At 38.8% G+C, this 24103-nt stretch overlaps 1 protein-coding gene across 2 annotated transcripts in view; it reads left to right on the forward strand.

Annotated features, from left to right (window-relative positions):
- The first annotated feature begins 6359 nt into the window (after nt 1-6359).
- Nucleotides 6360-24103, forward strand: part of LOC137283530 (cyclin-dependent kinase-like 2) — a 566496-nt gene continuing 548752 nt past the window's right edge. For both annotated transcript variants that reach the window (XM_067815087.1, XM_067815088.1), the window contains exon 1: nt 6360-6626. The gene's annotated coding sequence lies outside the window, so the exon portion shown is untranslated. The remainder of the gene's footprint in view (nt 6627-24103) is intronic.

Genomic DNA, 24103 nt, shown 5'->3' on the forward strand with positions numbered 1-24103 from the left:
ACCTTATAACTGATATACAATGTGGTTTCCGTAAAAACAGAAGTACTGTCGATCACTTAGTGCGTTTAGAATCATTTGTGAAAAACGCACTGATTAAAAAACAACTATGTCTATCTTTTTTTTCTTGAGAGGGCATATGACACAACCTGGAAACATGGCATTTTGAGAGATTTACATGATTTCGGCTTGCGAGGTCGTTTGCCCAATTTATAGCCAAATTTTTAAATAACAGCCAGTTTCAAGTCCGAGTGGGTTCTACCCTGTCTGATCATTACGGTCAGGATCATTGTGTTGCATAAGGCAGTATTTTGTCAGTCACACTTTTTAGTATAAAGATAAATAGTTTATCAAAAGTTTTAAACGATTCAATTGATGGATCGTTATTTGTGGATGATTTTAATATTTCTTGTCGTGGTACAAATATGCATACTATTGAACGGCAACTGCAGCTGTGTTTAAACAAAATAGATGAATGGTGTCTTGAAAATGGCTTCAAATTTTCTAAATAAAAAAACCAACTATTTCTAAGTGGCACCCCAATCAAAGTTGTCAAGGAGGATAAGTTCTTGGGACTTATTTTTTATTCACACTTGACCCTTTTGCCCTATATTAAATCCCTAAAAGCCAAATGCTTGAAGGCACTCGATTTATTAAAGGTTGTTTCTAATTCAAAGTGGGAAGGGGATCAGACTACCCTCCTTCACTTATATAGATCACTCGTCCGCTCAAAACTTGATTATGGCTCCATCGTATATGGTGGAGTCTGCCAAAGCAACCTTAAACTTATTGATTCTGTCCATTACCAAAGTCTAAGACTTTGTCTTCAGAACTTCACCTATTGACAGTCTCTACGTTGACGCCGATGAACCATCTGTTACACAACGTCTTATTAAATTATCCTTACAATACATTACTAAATTACACTCTAATGAATCTAACCCTGCATATAACTGTGTGTTCAATCCACCTTATGAGGATTTGTACGACAAGAAGTCTTCTCCTGTTCCACCTGTAGGGCACAGAATTAAACCCTTTCTTACTTCGGCCGGCATTGAGCTCCCTCCCGTCTTCTTTCTTCTCCTCCCAAATTGTGGCAGTGGTGACTTTATCCTCATCTGTTGTCAAATTTACCAGTTTTACAAATTTAGAAGCCAGGCAACAATTACTGTTATGGTACTTAATGAGTACCATAGCTGATTGTTTTTTATAGTAAACCGATAGCGAATGAAACAGTTAATCACTTTTGTGAACTATTGGATATTATCATATAGATTGTTATTATATACACCCAGGGGCAAAAGAAACGATACCAAACTTATAAAAGTCATAAATGGTGTTTTTTTACGTTGATATTATGAGAAATTATGGCTAAGAACATTCACCCGAACGCAACAAGGCTGGCGCAATGAAAGAAGGATGCACGTGCAAAACAAGAAGCTAGAAAAATTAATTTATTCACAATAGTTTAGTGCACGTGGACGCATGATACACGTGACTATATTCGGTATGAAAGCACGTAAAAATGTTTGTCGACATCTGCATTTTGCGACCATGCCGGGATTATCGACAGTAGAGAGAGAAAGGGCAATTGGCATGATCCAGCTTGGCGCCACCCACACTCACGTCGCAATGATCTTCTGTTGCAACCGACTTACAATAACCAGGCTAATGACCCGTTACAGACAGACAGGCAGGACACAGAACAGGCCGAGGAGTGGCAGACCTCGGGACAGTCTTATTTACAGACGAGAGCAGATACCTCCTGAACAGACCTGACGGCAGCCAGCGAGTGCATCGACGCAGAGGAGAGGGAGGGCACGTTGCTGCGCGCAGGTGGTTGAGCCGTTTGGAGGAGGAGGCGTTATGGTGTTTTGAGGGATATGTGGTGACAGAAAGACAGATCTGGTTGTTGTGGATGGGAATTTGAATGGACAGCGTTATATCGACCAAGTGCTTCGGCCAGTTGTTCTACCCTTCCTGCAACAGAATCCACGACCCGTCTTTCAACAGGACAACGCCCCATGTCGTGCAGCTCAACGTGTTCAAGGCTTTCTCAACGCTAGCAACGTTGTTGTCCTGCCATGGCCATCACGCTCTCCGGATCTTTCACCCATTGAGCATTTGTCGGACCATCTTGGGAGACAGATTCGTGCGAGACAAGTTGCCCCAGTGGACAGGCAAACCCTGTAATAAAACAATTGTTTTGCTTTCCACAGGGACATGCTAGTACATCATAATTAATATTGGAACTAGGCTGTTCTCCGATTTCATGCTGAAACGTGAAATGTGAAACGCACAAAACAGCCTTGAATTTGGGGTCAAATCATAGACGGCTGGAGTCAATACCATGTGTAGATTGTGGACTAAATGAAATGTCAATAAAGTTCAGTGTCTTTCTTGTGACCTTTCATTAAAGCTATCACAAGTCACACTGAAAAAATTAACACAGACAGAACAGCCCATCTAGAAAAGGCACTATATCCTCCTATTTTCCTTCCTGGGCATGGTAAAACTTAAGAGGGTTAATACAAGTGGCTGAAGAGAAGTGACCCCAGTTTCGCACCAAAGGTAACATACCTGAAAACTTGTCAGCGCACAGTCATCAGATTAGAAAAGAAGCAACTAAGTATTAAAAATTATGTTGGCTGAAATGAGAGAGAAAAATGAATGACATGTTGAGTCTAGAGGGAGTTGTGCATGGTGAAAAGGATGGGTTGGGGCCTTTACATCAGTTTGAAACAGCCAAGAGGGTGCAGGGAGGGGCCAAGACATCATTGTGCATTTAAGGTTTTCTGTGCACTTTGCTGTTACGCTGAGGACTCATTGTGTGTACAGAAAGATGATCTGTTTGATGGGCATTGTTTGTGACAATATGGCGAGTCACAAGAAAGTAAGATTCTTTATGGATAACAAGTTCATTTACTGTACTTGATGCGCCGTTTCAGTGTGGATTCATATACCGTTGTCAAACAAAATCATATACACTAGAAGAAGTTGTCATTCATAAAGAACGTATATAGATATGTTGGGTTTTGTAAATACGCGTTCTCTGAATTTGTGTTCGATCCAATCAAACATCATCTTAGTAGAGATGGTGAAATGCTGCTTGGCTGGAAACTGTCATTCGTCCAAGTACAAAGTTTGCACCAGTTTCAGTCAGATCCAGTAATCCGAGAAAAATGGCTGTAGTTTGTTTACAACCCGCTGACATAAAAACATGTCATGTGTACAAGTATCACACCTGCCATACCTACTAATGCGGCAGAGACAAGACTCGGGTGCACGAGTCATAAATCAGTTTGTTTTGTTTATGGCGTCTAGCCTGATAGGTGTTAAGTTCAAATTGCATATCAGCAATGATTGAAGCTGTGTATTGCATGAGCAGACAAGCAGGCAGACATATAGGTGTCAATAAACCACACATTGAGCTTTCTCTGTGGTAGAGGCTGCATACCACAATCAACAAGCCTTTTCTATGTAACGAACAGATTATTTACTTGTTTGTGTAGACAACCAAGATTAGACCACTGCTCACTACCTCATACTCCGGGCATGGGTACTGTTTCAAGCTCCGCGAAACTACTCACAGCGCATGCGTTATGGGCGCAGCGCAGCACAGTTGTTGAAACCACTTTTTCCCCCAACGGTGGGAGAAATTTAGTGAATCGTTTGAACTCCGATTTCGCGGGCTTTTTTTTCATAGCGTTTTTTTTTTCAACTTTATAGTTTGAATTGGCTTTTTTGATGATTTGTTGCGGTATGTGCATAACAAAAGGTATCAGAATCTGCAAAGTTGTGTTTTAAGTTGCATGTGACCTTTAACATGTTTTGGGAGGGAATGCGGCTGTGTATCATTTATTCTTTCATTCATTCACATATGTACTTCTTTCTTTTATTGTTTCTTTCATTCAGTCACATAATTCTTGCTGTTAAATCTTACTATAATTCATCGATTGATTCATTCATTGAGTCATTCTAAAATTCCGACTGATGCAATAATCTGGCTGAAGTTCTGTTAAACACGTGAAGTAGCGCTGGGAACGAGCCAAGTCACTGTGTGCGTTGGAGCATGATGAGGCACACGTTAACTAGGACAAATGGTAAAGAAAGCAACTGACCGACCTATCCCTGTTGTAGATTATCTTTGGTTTAACCTAGCAACTTGAAACTTTCTATTTTATACCACCACATCCCGTGCATTCGTGAAATGCTAATGTATACGGAGAGAAATCACATCAGAAATACAATGAAGATCATATGATTACATCAAAAGTAGGGAGAGACTCCGACATGTTTCCATCGTTCCCTTAGTACTGGTGGACTGTCTACGTTTGCAGTACACATCTTGTACATGTACCATACTACAGTAAGAGTGAATTGTGATCTATCACTTTCACTCAGTGAAGTTAGGATTGCAGGGCAATAGATTTAGTGTCAAATCGCCATCAGACTTATTGTGAAGAAAAATACTGAAGTCAATTGGTTCAATATTGGAAGTTCACACCACAGATCATCCCGCACTTCAGATGTATATTCACACGACGTTATCAGGCCCCACTAAGTAATTGAAGGAATTACAGCAAATTTGAAGGAATAGCATCTCAAATGTAAACAAACGCAGCCCACTCGCGAAACAATTGCAGCCATATCGGCAATTTAACGGTAATAACAGAAACACCATGTCGGAAGCAATGTCGGTAATACTTAAAACACGCTCGGCCATCTTCGGAGATTTATCGGCTCACTTCCGTGATTTGTCGCTCGCGAACGGAAACTCACGCAGCAAAACATGGCGTCGTTCGAAGAATTCGACAGTATGGTCGACGTCCAGGAAGATCTGACGGCGAATTCCACGCTGGTTATCTAAGTCTTACCTTGGCACAACACCAGCAGAGAAATCGTGAAAAGGATCAAACTCCGGTGGACCCAATTAACAAAAAGCAATACTACGTTTGCTCTATTTACCTATGGGTGAACATGATTGCTTACATCAGTCTGCAGGGAGTCATGGTGACCATGGAAGACACTATATCCCTCAATACACTAGGTTCAACAGTCCAAAATCGATTAGGTCATACGCAGGTTACAGACAAGGTGTCAAACATGACGTCATAAAAACAAAATGGCCGCAATACCAACAAATTCTCTTCCTTTTTAAAAGGAAAACAGTGTTCCTCAAAGAAATGCATTATGTTAATTAGTTTTGCTTGTAATAAGTATGTATTAGAGCTGTTGCAGTCAAGCGATCTGTTAGGAGTGTTGTAGATACTTTGTGGTACATGCATAAATTGAGTGGTTAGCTACTATAGGTTGATTGGAAGATCATAACCAACTGTTATGCTAGAAGTGAGGTGCTGCATCTGTTGTAGACGAATTCCATTTCTTTCTGTTTTGTCCTTATGAAACACGCACAAAACTTTTTGTGCAACAATATCATATCAGTCATTCCCATGATAAAATTGTCTCAATAATGTCAGCAACATATTCTGTTCGTGTAAAGGAGTTATTGTTTCTCAAAGAAATACTTTGTGTTAAGTTCATTGTAGATCGATATATATCTTGCGTGACGATTTTGGTATCTTATCGATATCACTATGGGCAATGAGTCCTCAAATGCAAATAAACTTGTCACTTGTCACTTGATTTCGCTCTCTAAACATGAATTATTGTCATCAGTAAACAGTCAAAGTTTTCAACTCCTAAGACCTTAGGTGAAATGAGACTCCACAGTAACACAGCTACAAACATAAATTTCCCTCTTTCACTAACAGGGAATGTGTGTCCCATAGAAATCAGTAATTTCATGAAATCCTGTGAGATTGTAGGGAATATATGAAATTCCTGGGGGTTTCGGCATAATTATAGCTACGCTTAGTTCATATGAATAAACTCGTATTACAGCCAAGGCCTACATCGAGCACACCTTGGTATAGTGCGAAGTCGTCTAGTTATATGCTGGACTAAGCTACGCTTTGAGTGGGATTAGTAAGATCAACAAAAGTGAATAACAATAGACACATCAATACTTCGTCATAGATTTTTCTGTACAAAATAATTTGAGATTGCATCTTGGGATTGTACGTGCGCTTTCCTCACCAGGGATATGGGGTTGGGGTGGGTGTCTATATTTAGCTTGCTCATCACGTGATAAGCTCTTCCATTTGACCTTCAGCTTCCCTTCGGTAGGTACGATATCTTCTAATAATGATAAATGTAAACATACAAAATTTGTTGCATTATATTTATGTATATAAGAACAATTATAAAATCATAATTAAAAAATTAAAATTTTTGAGAAACCATTTCAGTTTTTCATTTCAATAATATATTTGATACCGAAATGTAACAGCCTTCTGTTTGTTGTCATTGGCGACAACTGCTTCCTGTTCGCGTATCACTAACGAAGGGAGCCCACTTCATGCGATTTATATATGAGCGGCGATTTGCAAGAGGAGAAACTTCCATCTTCGTTGCGGGGTAATCATGTAGATATTGAAAAGAATACTATGCAGTAACGGTAGCAGCATCTCACAAATCATCTCTAGATCTATTAGATGTGAAGGATTTCCAATCACTTCCGCCGGAAGTTCTACAACCATAAACAACTCTGAAGACCACAGTGAAAGGTATTTTCTAAAATGATTTTTGAAAAAATAAATACAATACTAAATACACTTAAATTCACCAAAAACTGCACCATTCTGCGTTAACTGTGTTGTGGAATCTTATATATTCATTGAGGATTCCTCCGTAAATTTCAGATACACGTACCTCAGTTCAGCTCAATGGGTCGTTGGCACTGGTGCTGTAGATATTATAGATAATATTATGTACTCAGGGACGAATCTAGTCTCCATTGAGCCGGGATTTTTTAACTAATCTGAACTGCCGTTCTGTTTTATAAGTGCATCAGATTGCGTTTTTATAAGTAACGACCATACCCATGCAGCTGTGACTATTCCGCTGCATTTCAGTTACAAATTACGGAAAGACCCATCCCCATTTGAGTTTCAGTCTAGTCAAAAGATATCATCAGAATATATAATTCCTCATCTGACAATGATGTGTTTTAATGTGTTGTTTTAATTGTATCTTAGCAAAATTAAAAGGCATCTTCAACTTGTAAATATTTTTACTCATAGTTACAATTTAGGAGGGGATACGGGTGGAAGTCATACAAAAAGGACAATTGCTAGTTGAAACTCACAGGAAAGAAATGTTAGATGTTGAGTAAATTGCGTTGCCTTTTTTCTTGCTTACTCATAGTTACAATTTAGGAGGGGATACGGGTGGAAGTCATACAAAAAGGACAATTGCTAGTTGAAACTCACAGGAAAGAAATGTTAGATGTTGAGTAAATTGCGTTGCCTTTTTTCTTGCTGACTTGTAGATGTAAGTAGATGACATTCAAGGCAATTCCGTACTTACTTCTGGGGAAAATGGCGTCTGTTCCTTTAATGCATAGATTAGGACAACATGATTTGATTTCTAGAAAAGCTATATCAAGGTTTATTAAATGAAAATATGAAAACCAAACATACCGAATTTTTGGATTACTACACCGAAAGCTAAATACAGTTCTACTAGTACCGTTGTCTACCCCTACATGTAGCAGTGACATTGTCACTTTGTATGAGTGGGTAACAATATTATTCGTGGTATTATCTTTGCCTGTTCTATGTGAAGGCCATGTTGAAGAATATACATGTCATGTACATTTTGTGTTAATGTGAATTTTTGTCATAACCTTTAAGATTTTGATTGGCTGATCAGTTTATCTGCCTCATTAATATCATACCTCATGGTATCTGGTGGTGTCAATTACATTCTGAGAGCTGAACGTGGGGTTGAACTAGAGGAGTCATCAGGGTCTAGTCACCTATTGCAGTCAAGTAAATGTTTAAGAGTTGCTTTCTCCTGTAGATAGGTACTCTTCTTCCAGTAACGAATAAACAGATTCACACCCTAACATAAGCATGCTTACCGCATGTTCACCACACAACACAATAACATAAGCCCTTCCCTACTTAGGTCCTTTTGTCTTCATAGCCATCTTGGGCAATCTGCTAAGCTTTTCACTTTTACACATTAAAAGGTTTGTGTTCACTCCACATATCATCATCAGTGTGTTGATATGTCTTGGACATATTTTTCCATAAAGTTTTTGGATTGCACTCTGAGATAATTTGGCTATTTTATTCACTTATTGTTCATGCAGTATCATATTTGGACATATCTAGTAGTTGTTTGCTAGTTTCAAATGCATAGTACTGTGAATTTGGTGTTCTTATTGGTGTAAATGGTCCAATAAATCCTCTGCGTTCATTATAATGTAATATTAATAACATGATACATAAAATGCAAGGTTTACTGTATGATGAACGGATGAACACAAGTATAGCTTTGTAATCATAAATGGGCGAATGAAAATGAGCACGAATGAATGAATGAATCAGATCTTATTTGTGCATTGTTTTATATCTTGCTCAGTTACAGCTGAATTTATTATGTTTGAATACTGTATCATTGCTGAGGATTCTTTGTATATGTTCGTTATTAGCATGTCTGTATATATTATTATTATCTTCTCTACAGACAAGCATTTGATACAGAAACAACAGCATACCCAGGTGTGAAATAAACCTAGGCCCACACACTTGGGTTATTGTTTTCACCTATACACATCTCCAATAAAACATCAGCCATTGAAGAAACAACAAAAGTAGCTTCTGTTGCCTGTGCATGACTGACACAGCCCTGCTACATTAGTGCTGACATGTTGTGCCATTATGAGGCCTCTGTTTGCCCAGCTAAACAGGCCACATATTTAGACTGGATGACTCTCTAGTCACAATGCTTAAAGATGTAAGTACTGATATTAATCACGTGAAAACACAGTTGTAAAAATACAAAAGAAGCATTACAACTGAAAGTGTAAGCAGCAAGACAGAAATGATTGTGTGCATTGTCATTCATAACATTCAGCTCGATGAAAATGTCAAGTATGTATATCAATGTTGACATACGTATGACATCTCTATCGGGAAGCGACTGTCTAAAAATGGCGTGTTCATCAGCACAAGTACACTGGAAGCAAAGCATATGTATATGCATAATTGTGACTTTTAAGTAGCCTGACATATTCTGACAATTCAGCTTGTTATTTTCATCTTGTTTTCATTGTGATTGAGGGCAATAGTCAGAAATGAGCAGAAGTGCTGTCATTGTTGTCAGTGAGTTTGCATCAGATTTGGCATCATGCATACAGAAACTATGAAATGCTGTGTTTAATCGGGGAAATAAGTGGAATACACCTATTTTTATTTAACTATCTCTTGATACAATGCTCTTCAGATGCATATTCGAAAATGTACTAGCAAGTGTATGCAACGAGTAGGCGAACGGATCATTCACAAAATGAGAAAATGGTACACAGTGTAAAATCTGTGCTCTGTTTACATTTGAAACTAGGGGTCCTTTCACTCTGCGATACCTTATATATTTTGCTAGACTTCACTGAGACACTTTGGTTTTGTCATTTTATTTTGAACTGTATGAGGAATTCAAGGATTCATGAAAGGAAGATGGTTTTTAATTATAGTTGTGATGTAATGAGCAAAACATAACGGACATACATGTGACCTGATTTGGTAAACACACTAGCTGAAAGTTCAGCTCTACATTCATGTAGGTTCCTGAACATTCCCAGCAATTCAAATTGGTTCATAGACGATGTTTCAGAACAATCATTAGTGATTCAGCCAGACAATAAATGTACCAGTGATCACAGTGATATGTTTTTCTTTTGAATTTGATTTGTTTTCTTTGGATTTTTTTCTTTATTTAAAACCAATTCACCTTGTGATATTTAACATTGAATTAAGACATACTATAAATTATGAAAGAAGCAATGAATGCTGATTCAATGTCAAGACTGGCTAAATTCACAAGTCATGTAAGTTTCACTAAATTTGCCCTGTCATGAGCGAATGATAACATAGGAAAACAAATTTCAGAGTTCAAAACTGCAAATTGTATATACTACTCAAAATAATCCAAGGAACACCAAGGGTTTTTATGATAAAGAAAACATATGATGGGATGGAAATTGAATTTTAATGGTGGTTATGGTCAATTCACTGCAGAAACTAAATCAGATGAATTCAGACCAAACACAAGCAGTGTATGGACACAATGCATCTTCTGCCGTGATAGGGGTCACTCCCCAAAGTAACAGGAACTAGAGTTTTGACCCTTACCCGTTGCCCCAACTCGTCCCACATGTGTTCAATGGGCGTTTTATCGGGTGAATAGGTCGGCCATTGCATAATGTTGATGTTTTGTTGCAGGAAGTCAGTGACCACTCTCCCACAGTGCGGTCGTGCGTTATTGTCCTGCAAAATGGCTGCTTGACCAATGGTTTTTAATGCTGGAATAATGAGCGGTCACAAAATCTCATCCCAATACCTTATGGCAGTCAGATTCCCTTGGATGTGATGGAGAAGAATGAGATGACCATTGCTGAAGCCTCCCCACACCATAACTGATCCTCCCCCAAACCTGCGTCATTCCCTAATGTTTAAGTCAGAAAACCTCTCACCTGGATGTCTGTATATGTGAATACGGCCATCACTGTACTAGAAAAAAACAAAATCTAGACTCGTCAGTGAAGAGCACATTGTTCCACTGATGCCTATTCCAACGCAAATGGCCTCTGGCCCATGCTAAATGGTTGACTCTGTGATGTGGAAGCAGTGGTGGACGTACAGTTTGCTCTCACACAGACGGTTCCTGGTAGTCTGATCTGAGACATTGACGTCTGCATTTCGGAGGAGACTTCTAAGGGTGTTTGCAGTGTTCTTTGCAGCAATACTGTGATGACGATGAATCTGTCCTGTCTTCGAGTTGCTCATTTGTGACGTCATTCTAACTTTACTTCACAATATGATTTGAATGACGTCACCACTGTTGATGACACAACAAAACAATTGTTTACGTGTCAATACGCGGTGAATAGTCTTTCAGTTTCCGGGAATCTAATACCATTTAATCATGTTTTTCAACCAATCATATTACAGAACACAGTAACTTTTAGTTTACAATCATGGATGACCTGGGCGGCGTTGTTAACAGACTTCTCCAGTTGTCTGGAAATGAACCCATAATCTGTGAATAACCGAGGGTGAAACATTTAGCATTCTCACTGCCTCACTAATCTGTGTTCCAAACATTGCTTATAAGGTGAATTTATGCATGATGTTCAGGGAGATTTGCACTATAATGTGCACTGGATGGTTTGGGTGTATTTGGGAGAATAACACCCACGGAAACCTAACATTTGAAACTCAAAATTGCGGAAAAAATGTGTACCTTCTAACTTCCAACCCTTCAAATTTCTGTTAGGTTATCATCCTAACATAACGTGACCTTTAAACCCTTACCAGTTGTCGATCAAATGCAGTCATTACTTTGCACCAATCTCTGTAAATTTTCCAGCATATCAACCAAGAGCATCTGACCCAAAATTTCCTCTGTTCCTGGATTCTTTTGAGTAGTATATCTGCTGGATGTATTTGAATATCGTTTCAACATGTTGCATAATGGCTGCATGTGATCTCCTAACAGTAACACTTGTGTAGAGGCTTAAAAAGTGGTATCCTACACTAAATCAGGTTCCTATGTGAATATTATTCAAACAATCCAAACCTTTCACTGAATAAAAATGCATATTGTATATCAATGTATGATATGATGTTGAACGACAGTATATATAGATACTGAAATTACTTTCACGAAAAAAAATCTGAACGATACGTAAAATATACATCATATTAGTGAATGTGTAATGGGAAGGATTGGGCAATTATGTTTACTGTTGTTCAACAGAACCTTTACCTCAAAGAAATTGCCTAATATGTGCAACAATTGGCGTCTCAATACTGGCCTTCGCGAAACATGATTTTGTAAACACTATCCAGTATGTCAGAAAGTGCAGATTGGCATTCATGTAAGTGTCTTTTCTAAAACATCCCAACCGATTCTGGGTTCAATGGCTATGTTTCAGAATTATTGTTACTGGTTACATGAAAACTTGATATCAATGATCATTAGTACGTCATTTTTGAAATTCAATACCTTCAGTAATTATCTGATTTTTTATCTCAAAACATATATCAAAAACCGCTGTGAATCACAAGTTTGTACAGTGTGAAAATTTATGACATTTACGATGAAGCCAGTTTTGAAAAGTTATTTTGAGTACTTTAACTGTGTCTGAGATAATAGTGGATGGTATCAAGAAACAGGGAATTTCAGGAGAGACTTATCACATTAGTGCAGTGTCCTAAGGTAGGTGGTATCTGACTGCTTAGGTAATCTGACCAGTGCTTTGTTATTGAGGGACAGGAACATGAGTACAGGTATCTTGTACTGTGTCCGGTAGTGTACTGGAAGCCAGTGAAGGTCCTGCATGACTGGCTGTATGTGGTCGAATTTCCTCTTCCTGCTGACAATTCTGTCTGAGGTGTTCTGCACTTGTTGCAGTTTCTTGATCAGGTAGTTGGGAAGCCTGAAGAGGAGAGTAGTCCAGGCAGGATGCTATATATGTCTGGACGAGTGAGATGGCTGAATGATGCAAGGCGCTAGCTAACTGAAGGTGAATGAAATGCAGATCTTCGCAGTGGTCGTCTCATCTAGAGGGTTGTGCTGTGTGTGTTGCCTTGGCTGTAATGATGTATAGCTGCCTGACAATCAAAGTGGCAGTTGTCGTACAATAGTCGCTACTGTCTCAAACGTTGCTATGAGCATCTCTCGGCTAATCAATCATGGATGGCTAACTAGTGAGGGGATAGCTCTCTGAAGGTGAATCAAACACAGCTCTCAGCAGTCCTCCCAGAGACTCACCTGGCTTATTGACTAGAAAGTAGAGAGTTGTTTTCAGCTGAATGAAATGCAGCCCTTGGCAATCCTCTATGTTGATCTCCGCAAAGCAATTTCCAATTCCTTTTTCAGTAATTGGGGCCATAGGCTCAGAGTACAAACAGATTTACACAATATATATATAGGTGAACACTGAAGAGTGCAATGTATGCAGGTGACAATGCATAAATAAATGCTGAAGTAATTGACAAATTGTGCTTGATGTTGGAGTTGTCTCCCTTACATCATGAGTCAAGATACTGCTTCCTCACTGCCAAGGCTTTGAAGATAAATTCTGCTAATAAAGACTGGTTCTCAAAATTCATGATATATATAAACTTAATTTCATCTGACAGCGTATATGGGATATTTAACAGATGAACACGAAGATCATGATACTGGGGGCAAGTTATAAGAAAATGGATTTCATCCTCAAGGATAATACTGTTGTATACAGACTCACAGAATTTACAAACACTCTCTTCTATTGCAATTCCTGTCCATCTCCCTGCTTCAATTGCAAGATTATGATTAATGCATCTGAATCTTATAAGCGCAGTTCTATGTCTTGTTTGCACCACCCTGAAATAGATTCCATTTCCAGTGAAGATTTATATTTGTGATAGAGAGATAACTTTCTGGTTTCTTTTTTATTAGCCAACTAGTTCTGTTTCCAACAATCAATAACTTTTTGTTTGAAGAGATTTAAGAAGAGTATTTTATCTTCAACTCCTTGATTTTTCCCTCACAATGCCGAACCCATAGGAAAAAAGTAAGTATCTTACTGAAGAGGCCCAGGTTTTTCTTCCTGTGCTGTCCAGAGCACACAGTATTGAACAACATGCTTTAGGATAACGTTGGCTGGACATACATAAAAGCTTAAACCAAAAGTTCAGCAATCTGCACATCTGACCAATGAATAGCTGAAATTCTCTATAGTTCTATATAAATGACTGAGTTGTTTGCACTAGATTTAACTGAATGAAAGCTTTTGCAAAATTTCATACGAATGCTTTCACCACAGTAAGATTCTTCAAAGCCACAAATTTCCGAAGCATAGTTAAGTACTGGTACAACCATTTTGTCGAACAGAAAGAGCGCATCTTTGGTTTTGAGTTTAAATTTGTTTACAAAATTCAAAAGAGTATACATGGCTTTATCCACTTGCTGTGCAAGAGTTTTTCTAACGAAACTCCATGACAGTGAATGTGAAATAGATTCCCAGATACTTATAAGAACTGACTACTTCGATCTCTTGCAACTTCATACACCATTTCTCATTTATTTTCACAACTCCACCTCTTCTGAAAACAGTAATTTTGGTTTTACTTAAGATGATCTTCATTCCGTATCAGTCACAAAATTCCACAGGAGTGTCAATGGTTTTCTTTAATCTTCCAACACATTCACTCACATTTGAAATATCATCAGAAAACATCAGAGAAGTAATGTTGTCAAAAACATTGTTTACAAAAATTCCCTTGCAGTCTTTGACCTTGCACATAATCGTTAATTCATTGATTAAAAGAGTAAATAAAAGAGGACTAATCATACAGCCTTGACGGGTGCCAACCATGCAGGAAAATTAGTCTGTTAAAGTCAGTTTTTCTGCAAGAACACAGGATTTCAGTTGATCATACATAGATGATATAACTCTAAACATTTTCCCACTTAGTCCATGATGTAGAAGCTCATATTTCATGATGTGGTGCTGCACACTGTCAAATGCTTTAGTGAAGTCAATAAATATACAGAAGAAGCGACTTTTTGATTTGGATAGATACTTCTGGGCTAGGGAATAAAGAGTAAAAATATGGTCCACAGTATCTCTACCCTGTCTGTAACCACACTGTTCTTCACCCAGAATTTCCTTATCTTCACACCAAGCAACTAGTCTGTTTTTTTTTGTAAACACTTTCCCATCACTGAGAGAAGTGAGATACCTCTGTAATTGTTGGGGTCTGACTTTGTACCTTTCTTATGCAAAGGATATACAATTGCTTCACTCCATTCTGCAGGGACGATTTCAGAGTTAAGCACACTATTAAATAACTTATGGAAGTACAGTGTAAGCTCAGCAGACCCATGATTAAGATGTTCATTCAATACCCAATTAGGACCAGCACACTTCCCACTAGAGAGATTTCAGAGGGTAAATTCTATTTCCTGAAAAGAAATTTCAGTGCCTAAGCCGTCATTAAATACAGAATACTCCTCTTCTGGAATGATTTCTGCAGAATTGTAACCAAACTGTTCATTTACCATTTCAAAGTACTGCCTCAAAGTGTCTTGCTCATGGTTATCTAAGTCACTGCAAATGTCAAAGTGGATGTCTTGAAGCAGAGTTTTAAAGTAACTATGCCATTCATCTTTTGTAATGGAACTACACTGACTACTGCGGCGAATAAAAAACTTTACTTTCCTCCATAATTCTTTTGTGTCAAAATTGTTAGTGGGTAGAAGATCAGTTAATGTGATGTTTTGGCGTTTTTCATACAGTCTTTCCTTTTGACAACACAACATTTTAAAGTTATTTCTAGTCAGACGATAATTAAAAAAATCTTTTTCTCTCCGGTCAAATAAAAATTATCTAACAGATCATATTTTTCTTTCTTTCAGTATCCCACCAGTCAGACTGAGAGGCATAAGTACATGAATTAAACTTGTTACATTCCACACTGCACTGCTGAAGATGTGATAGCTGATGTTAATAAAATTTGAGCACCATTAATAGCACTCAATGGCATCTTCAAAAGAGGGAGATTGCATTTCAATTTTCCTTTATATTCTTTTATGCACACTACCCTTCCAATGTAGCTTATCGCATGCATGAGTGTTGCAAGCAGTGGATTGAGACGAAGTAGACATATTTAGATTTAAGGAGCAAGATACAGGAAAATGGTCTGACTCATCATTTTGTAGGACCTTGAAATTTGAGGCATAGCTAAATATACTTGATGTTAACAGGATATAGTCTATCACACTTTTACCCAAATGAGAGACAAATGTGAAATCTCCATTATTATCTAGTAGCGATCTCCCATTTAGCATATGTATTCCAAAGCTTCTACACATTCCTAGGAGCGACCTTCCAAATGAATTCACAGTTTTATCCTTCGAAGTGCGCTTTTGATTGAACCAATCACAATCATATTTGACATCAACATACACACAGATCAAATATGAAATCCTGCTCCTCTCCCACTCGAGCATCATTCATATCTCCCATTATTATCACATCACATGCTCTACCATCCACTATTAACTTGTCATGACGTAAAGTTATTTTAGACTTTGTACCGCAGACCTCTCTAGCCCTTTCCATGTAGAGATAGAGATTGCGATGCTTGTCCCATACTTCCTGACTGAAATCTTCTTTTATGTTGACTGCTGCTGATGCAACACCTGGTCCAGCCTTGTGTTTCTTCCTGTAATCACGAAAGGCCTGCAATACAGTTTATGCTTGAAACGTCCGAACTGAACACAAATTATCCTAGAAGAACCAGGAATCTTCTTGCCTATTTGTGATACTCTTTCGATGGGGAACTCTTTATCTTCTACAGCTTGGGGTATATCAAGCTCGTTAACAAGAAAGTCTCGTACCTTGTTTTCTGTTTCCGTCCAAGATTCACCAGTGCTTTCTTCTAGCCCCGTAACAATTACGTTGTTCCGCTTCAAGGCATCCTCCGGTTTGCAAACCTTTGCCTTCTTCGCCTTCAAATGCCTGTTCTCCTCTTGCAATTGTTCCACATTTCTAAGGGTTTTCACACATTCTCCCGTCTGTTTCTCGAACTTGTTTACATCAGACCGGATGCTGTCACAATTACGGTCGAATTATTAAATAAATTATAATTATAAAATATAAAACCACCCCTACCGTGAAAGAGCTAATCAAGGAAGCCCGCGAGCGCGGTATGAGAGGGTATTCACGTATGAGGAAGTCTGAGCTCATTGAATTACTAAAGGAACAAACCCGTGTAGAATTACAATTCACACCTACTGAGTGTGCTATAGGAAAATATTTGAGGGGTTGAAAGATGGAAGTTCAAAGAAACATAAACTTTGGTGATATAAGACAATTGGTATTTCATAAAGTGAATGAAGAACTCAATGATTTAAGAGATATTAAATTTCAACTCATGTTGAAGATGACACTAGAGAAACAACAGATGGATGGACCTACTGAATACACTATTGTTTACTTCAGAGGTAATCAGGAAGTTACAACACAACCAGATACTATCAACTCTTCTATTGACAGGTCATTTGAAAAAATTCGAGAAACACTAAAACGGTACACTAATAGGGGATCTGTTTGGGTGGTTGATAAGGTTAACATGGTCTACCTGGATATAGCAAACTATAAACCGTTGAGAGGAGGGAACTCTTTACCAGCCCCTAAATATTTCACAGACAAACGAGCTATGATTAATATTCCAAATATTCAGGGGGAAAATTGCATGAGGATATCATTAAGAATTATCAAATTTCCACCTAAGATAAATCCATGCAGACTTTCCAGTTATCTGGTAGATGATGACATTATTTGGGATGGTATAGATGAACCAACCCCTATCTCCCAGTGCACAAAAATAGAAAAACAGAATCCAGATTTGGCTATAAATGTATTCGGACATGAAGGTAATAAACTTATAGTCCACAGGATAAGTCCTTTATTATATAAGGAGGGTAGAAAAACAGCTAATGCATTTCTAAAACAAAAAGGTGAACAATGTCACTACATACCGATAACACATTTCAGCCGCTTGGTGTTCAACCAAACAAAACACTAGGAAAAGAAAAACTACTGTGAAAGGTGCCTTCACAGGTTTTCAAGAGCAGATCTGCTCGATTCACACAGGGATGATTGTCGAGGTGTAGGGGAGACAGCCATACGGGTAGAGATGCCGACCGAAAACAACAATATCTTGAAGTTTATCAACCACAAAAATCAGATGCCGGTACCATACATTATCTACACTGACTTCGAAACTATTATTAAACCAATCGATACGGTGGCTCCATCCCCTGATAAAAGTTTCACACAAAGTTCAGCAGTACGAGGCGTTTGGGTTTGGGTACGTGGTTGTTCGCTGTGATGGTCAAACTAACCATCCCGTTATTTACAGAAGCCCAGATGCGGCTGAGAAATTTCTTATGTGCTTAAAAACATGAGGAGGAAGAGATCAAGAGAAAATTATGTAATATAACTCCAGTGCGCATGACCCGAGCAGATAGGGAGGCTCACATTAAAAGCACACATTGTCATGTTTGCTGTAAACCCCTGAATTGTGACTCAGTGCGAGACCACTGTCACATGACGGAAATACAGAGGCGCCGCTCACAATGACTGTAACTTGAAGATACGCATAAATCCCAAGTTTATTCATGTCCCAGTGGTGTTTCACAATTTACAAGGATATGATTCACACTTGATTATGCAAGCTATTTCAAAGGTAGAAGGCAACATATCCTGTATCCCAAACAATATGGAGAGATATATATCCTTTTCACTAAATGGTTTGAGATTTTAGATAGTGTTCAGTTTCTGTTGTCATCTCTAGACAGTTTGGTCAAGGCAAATAACCCAGACGACTTGGCTGGAACTAATCGATACTCAGAGGAGAAAAGTAGAGCCTTGTTGTTACATAAGGGTATTTACCCATTTGAATATATGAATGACTGGTCCAGGTTTAATGAAACAGAGTTACCTCCAGTTGACCACTTCTACAGCAAGCTGTCAGACGTGTCTGTCTCACAACAGGATTACGAACATGCAAAAAATGTATGCGAAAAACTAGGTTTTAAGACGCTAGGTGATTACCATGATTTATATTTGAAAACGGACGTGTTGTTGCTGGCAGATGTGTTCGAGATATTCAGGAAAACGTGTTCAAAGCAATATGGGTTGGACCCTGCATGGTATTATTCGATCCCTGGGCTATCGTGGGATGCCCTACTGAAGAAAACGGGTGTGGAGTTATTATTATTGACTGATTACGATATGCATCTGTTAATTGAGAAAGGGTTACATGGGGGTATTTCCATGGTATCAAAATGTTATGCTAAAGCTAACAACAAGTATGTGGAAGGCTATAACCCTAATAAACCTTCAACTCATCTACTCTATCTTGATGCTAACAACCTGTACAATGCTAACAACCCACGGGTGGGTTTGAATGGTGTGGGGCTTTACCCAACGGGAATGTTGCGGGTATTGCCCCGGATTCTCCCACTGGTTATATACCTGAAGTTGACTTAGAATACCCAAAGGAAATGGATAGTCTCATAACAGTTACCCCCTGGCACCCGAACATTTGAAGGTTAATCCAGACATCAATCTTTCTAAGATTCCTTGGAGGACTGTGGCTACAAAACGGACGCTCTTTTACTGTTTTTTTAGTCTTTCTAATCTTTTTAATCTTTCTCTTTCAGCTGGTATTTAGACATTTGCTAATACACCAACCCATATCGGCTGGCCTGCCCGCTGTGGGCTTGTGTGAGGTGGGTTTTATGGGGGATTACCCCCACACACCCCACTATCGAGATCGAAACACATAAGTAGTAGAAGGGATGGGGCGTTCTAAATCACCCCTGCATGAGCCAAAAGGATTTTTTAGACACCATAATCACTTTATGTGGAAGCAGACGGGTAGTGCCTGTTCTTTCGGAGTTTGTGAAAAAGGGGTATAGATTCACGTTATTTAGAAGCCCCATCCCTTCTACTACTGCTCGGCTCGCTAGAGTTGCCTCCTTTGTCTTGATTATAGCTTGTCATTTGCAATAAAGGTTTTTTTTGGCAAGTTCAGATTACCTAGTGTCTGGACCAGGATTTTGTTCAGTACTTCCACATATTATGAGCAGCATACAACACAAAAATGTTAATCTTACAAACAGTCCGATAGGGACAGGTCACCGTCTGCTTTGACTACAAAAGATGACTGACATTCCAGTAACGCTGCCACCAGCAAAAAGCCCAACTGCTGAGCTCCACTGCATAATATCTGTTCCCATATTAATATTGTTGCACCTGGAGACTTATGAAATACAGTTCACTCTACCACCATGTATAGTGTAATAAAGCACACTTTCGCCCTGAACTATTATAGTTAGAGCTTTAGCGTTATAATAGTTAAGGGCGAAAGTGTGCTTTATTACACTATACATGGTGGTAGAGCGAACTGTATTTCTTTTCTAAGATGCCATATTCAATAACTTCTAAGCCTAATTTCGATTAATCTATGGCAGGAAACAAATGACGGTGTCTGTGACCTAAATTAAGAATCCTCACACAGGTCTAACTGACGCGCTGTTCTTTTAACGTGTCACTCCCTATGTTAAGACAAATAGAAACACAAATGATGAACAGTTTGGTGATGGCTTGTGTTTGGGTTAAATATCTTCTCTAGATCATTTTAATTACATCCGTGTTTCTCTTAAACCATAAGAGGCAATATGACTGCCTCATTTCTACTCCGAACGCAAGTTTAGATCAGTACATTTAGAGGAAGTCAAGCAACATTCCACGATTGCATTGTGGGAATGTAAACATTGCCAACATTACCGTGTCTCTGTAAGATTTTGAGTCGAACTATGAGACATTTTATCCGTCTGAAAACATAAACGTAATGTTTTCGCAGTGATGTTGGCTGTTTGGTGCAACTGCAAACCAAGAAATGGGATGCAACGAATCAGTTTACTGTGGAAGGCTGTATGAGGTGATGGCAGCTGACATCCATCGTGACGTTGGTTACATTGTGACGTAATGCAAAAAAGTTAGATTACAGGGGGGCAGACTGGAATGGCGCAGTGAAGTCAACACATTGGGACGTAATGCAAAAAGTGCACATTATCGTCTGATAAAGTATTGTCGGCGCCTTTGATCTTTCACCGAAGCATCTTAGAATACCAAATAAACAGTTCATTTATATTTGGGCCATTTGCTTTTCATTCATCAAATTACGGAAAGTTGCGGAGCTCTCGCGGACCCGACCTGCCTGCACAGCGCCACCTACCTACCTCAAAGCAATTTATCGTGAATCTTCTTTGTAGATGATAATTTTTTTGGTTTTTGTGAGGAAGGCTTCTCAGACCTGTTGCCTCCTTTGTTCTATGAGTTTTTTTCTCTCCTTTGCAAGGGCACTTATGAGACTTGGTTTGAATGTCTTGTTTCATTCTCTGTGGTATTTGACTTGGAACTCTACTTCTGAGATTTTGTGAGTGCATCCATGATTTGGGGATTTGTGTCTGTGAGCATGGTGGAAATATGATCCTCTATCGTGTTGAGCTTCGATTCGACCAGAAGTCTGATTTCGTTGTGTTTCATCGCTTTGCATTGCAGTCTGCGAGACACGTAGTTGAGCGCCAGTCCAATCAACCCTGTGGCTCCACCATGATTTCAATGCTCAGCTGCACAGGCACTGCAATGATGGTAGACAATCCGCGCCTAATCCTAGCCACACCTATTTCCATGCCAGTCGCTATCAAGGCGGTGTAATTGATGGCCCTGTCATCTGTGCTGTACCACAGATATGGCACGCTTTTGGATCTGTTGACCGCGATGAAGCACTGTTGATTTAAAGAATAAGAAAATGAGGACTATATCAACAGCGCACAAGATGTCCTCGGAGGGAGATGAAAACAGTGCTGCCCCGCCACCACCTCAACAAGAGATGTAGGAGGAAGGAGAGGGAGTCATTGATACTGTATCCTGAAAATAAAAGAAGAATCCGAAGAAAGTAGCTGCCTGTTTGCAAAGGCTGGTTAGCCAAACAGCAAAAGAAAAACAACAAAGCTCTGTGGGTCCCGTACACAATAACCGCCGCACTGATGGTCATTGCCGCAATCGCATTTCTACTCCCAACGGACGGCTCCCCCACTGGAACCACAGCATCATGTCATGTTAAAAACAAAATGTCCTAACTTTCGTCAACACATACATACGAAATGATCACGATGATGCTCGGTGGGGAATTGGTCAGTGCTCTGGCTTTTTCTAGCAGCAATTACTTTTTCTCCTTATTGCGAACGTTGAACATGGCTGAAGTGGAAGCGGAACGGAAACGTCAAGTTGAGGCTGTGGAAAAACTGCAGGCTGAGTATGCCCCAAAACGCACCCAACCTCATTTCGACCCACAGCAGGCAAACTCTGATGACTGATGCCCGAAACATAAGGACAGACACAACCACCAACTGCCTCCCTATCGATACTCTTGGAGATCTTCGAATCGAACAACTCAACTTGCAAGTGCTGCGCCGTCGACCACTGTGCCGTCAGCAAGATTATTTTTGGAAAAACAGACATAGAGTACAAGCCTCAGGATCGCATCCCGCTGGAGCATCCCGCTTAGACCAAAATTGATAAATATAATAATCTCAACCTATAGTTGTGCCTTTTGCTATTTACAGAGTTTTGGCATTGTTATTTGTTTTGTTTTTCCATGGAACATTTTGGTGTTAGTCTGATGGTTAGTGTTAGTCTTCGTTTCCGGAGCAGAACTCAAAGACTATATTGTACTATTTCTATTTCTATATTTTTCTGCAAAACTTGGTAGATATGTCAATCAGAACCTAAAGTGGTGCCTTTTGTTACTTACAGGTTTATGCGATTAATTATTTTCTCAGGTTCTATGGAAACATTTTGGACTTGGTCTCAAAAGTGAAAGGTGTGTTTCGTTTCCGGAGCAAAACTCAAAAACTTCTTAATATCTGTCAGTGTAACTTGGTAGACGTGTGGCAGACCCCAAAGTGGTGCCTTTTGCTATTTTACAGGTTTTTGTGATTTATTATTTTCTTGGGTTCCATTGAAACGTTTCGGGCTTAGTCTCAGAGGGAGGGATGGGTTTCGTTTCTAGAGCAGAACTTGAAAACCATTTCATGTCTTTCAGCATATCTTGGCAGATATATGAGACAGATCTGGAATTGGTGACTTTTTCTGATTACAGATATATGGCATAAATAACTGTCAAATGATTTGTCCTTTCAAACATGTGGGGGTTGGAGGGATAGGTCATCTTCTGATGACTTTTGTTATTTTTTTTGTTTTTCCATGGAACATTTTGGTGTTAGTCAAAACTTGTTACATACATCAATCAGAACCTAAAGTAGTGCCTTTTGCTACTCACAGGTTTATGTGATTTCCTACTTTCTCGGTTTCCATGGAAAGGATTCAGACTTAGTCTCAAAAGTGAGAGGTGTGTTTCATTTCTGGAGCAGAACTCAAGAACTTCTTAATATCTGTCAGTGTAACTTGGTAGATATGTGTAGCAGATCCCAAAATGGTGCCTTTTGGTATTTACAGGTTTTTGTGATTTATTATTTGCTTGGTTTTCATTGAAATGTTTCGGGCTTAGGCACAAAATGGACAAAACGACACAAACAAATGCAATGAACAAGATAATTCTTTCAAGTATGTGTGCCTATGCATTTAAAAAAGTGTACAAATCAGTTTCATTAATATTTTCAGTTTTACTTATAAGGTTGTATTAAATCGCTGTATATTAACCTGTTCATATCAAATTGCAGTATATGTCCCAACATATTGAACATTGTACATCACAGGATCTAAAGCACATGTTGTAGTAATGGCTACGTGTGGTCTTCTAACACTTGTGTAGAGGCTTGAAAAGTGGTTTGGTACACTTACTGAGTCAATTTCCAATGTTAATATTACTCAAACAATCAAAAGCTTTCAAAGAATATAAAACACATATCTTATGTCCACATACAATATGATTTTGAACAAGGATATATGTAGATACTGAAATTAGTTTCATGAAAAAATATCTGAACGATATGCAAAATATACATCACAATACTGAAAGTGCTTTCGGAATGATATGGCTATTGTGTTTACTCTTGTTCAACCGATCTTCACCTCAAATAATTGCCTAATACGTGTAACAGTGCTGACGTGTGACATTACTAGCGATGACCAATTTCTTTTAAAATGACAGCTTAGCTGACGAGGGTACACAGGGTTTTGTGAGGACTCTTTCCTTGATTCAGGGATCTTTTGTACATAAATGTGAGATGTAAGTAATCAGAATTATTCTGACTATCTGTATATTGTTAAATGTTTTTGTCGGTTACATTGTAAATGATGGGAGAAGCTGGAAATGCTGACAAATACCATTGCTGTTCTGCATGATTTTGCATGAACACTATGCAATATGGTGGAAAGTGC

This window comes from Haliotis asinina, chromosome 5 (assembly GCF_037392515.1).
Source record: "Haliotis asinina isolate JCU_RB_2024 chromosome 5, JCU_Hal_asi_v2, whole genome shotgun sequence".
Lineage (NCBI taxonomy): Eukaryota > Metazoa > Mollusca > Gastropoda > Lepetellida > Haliotidae > Haliotis > Haliotis asinina.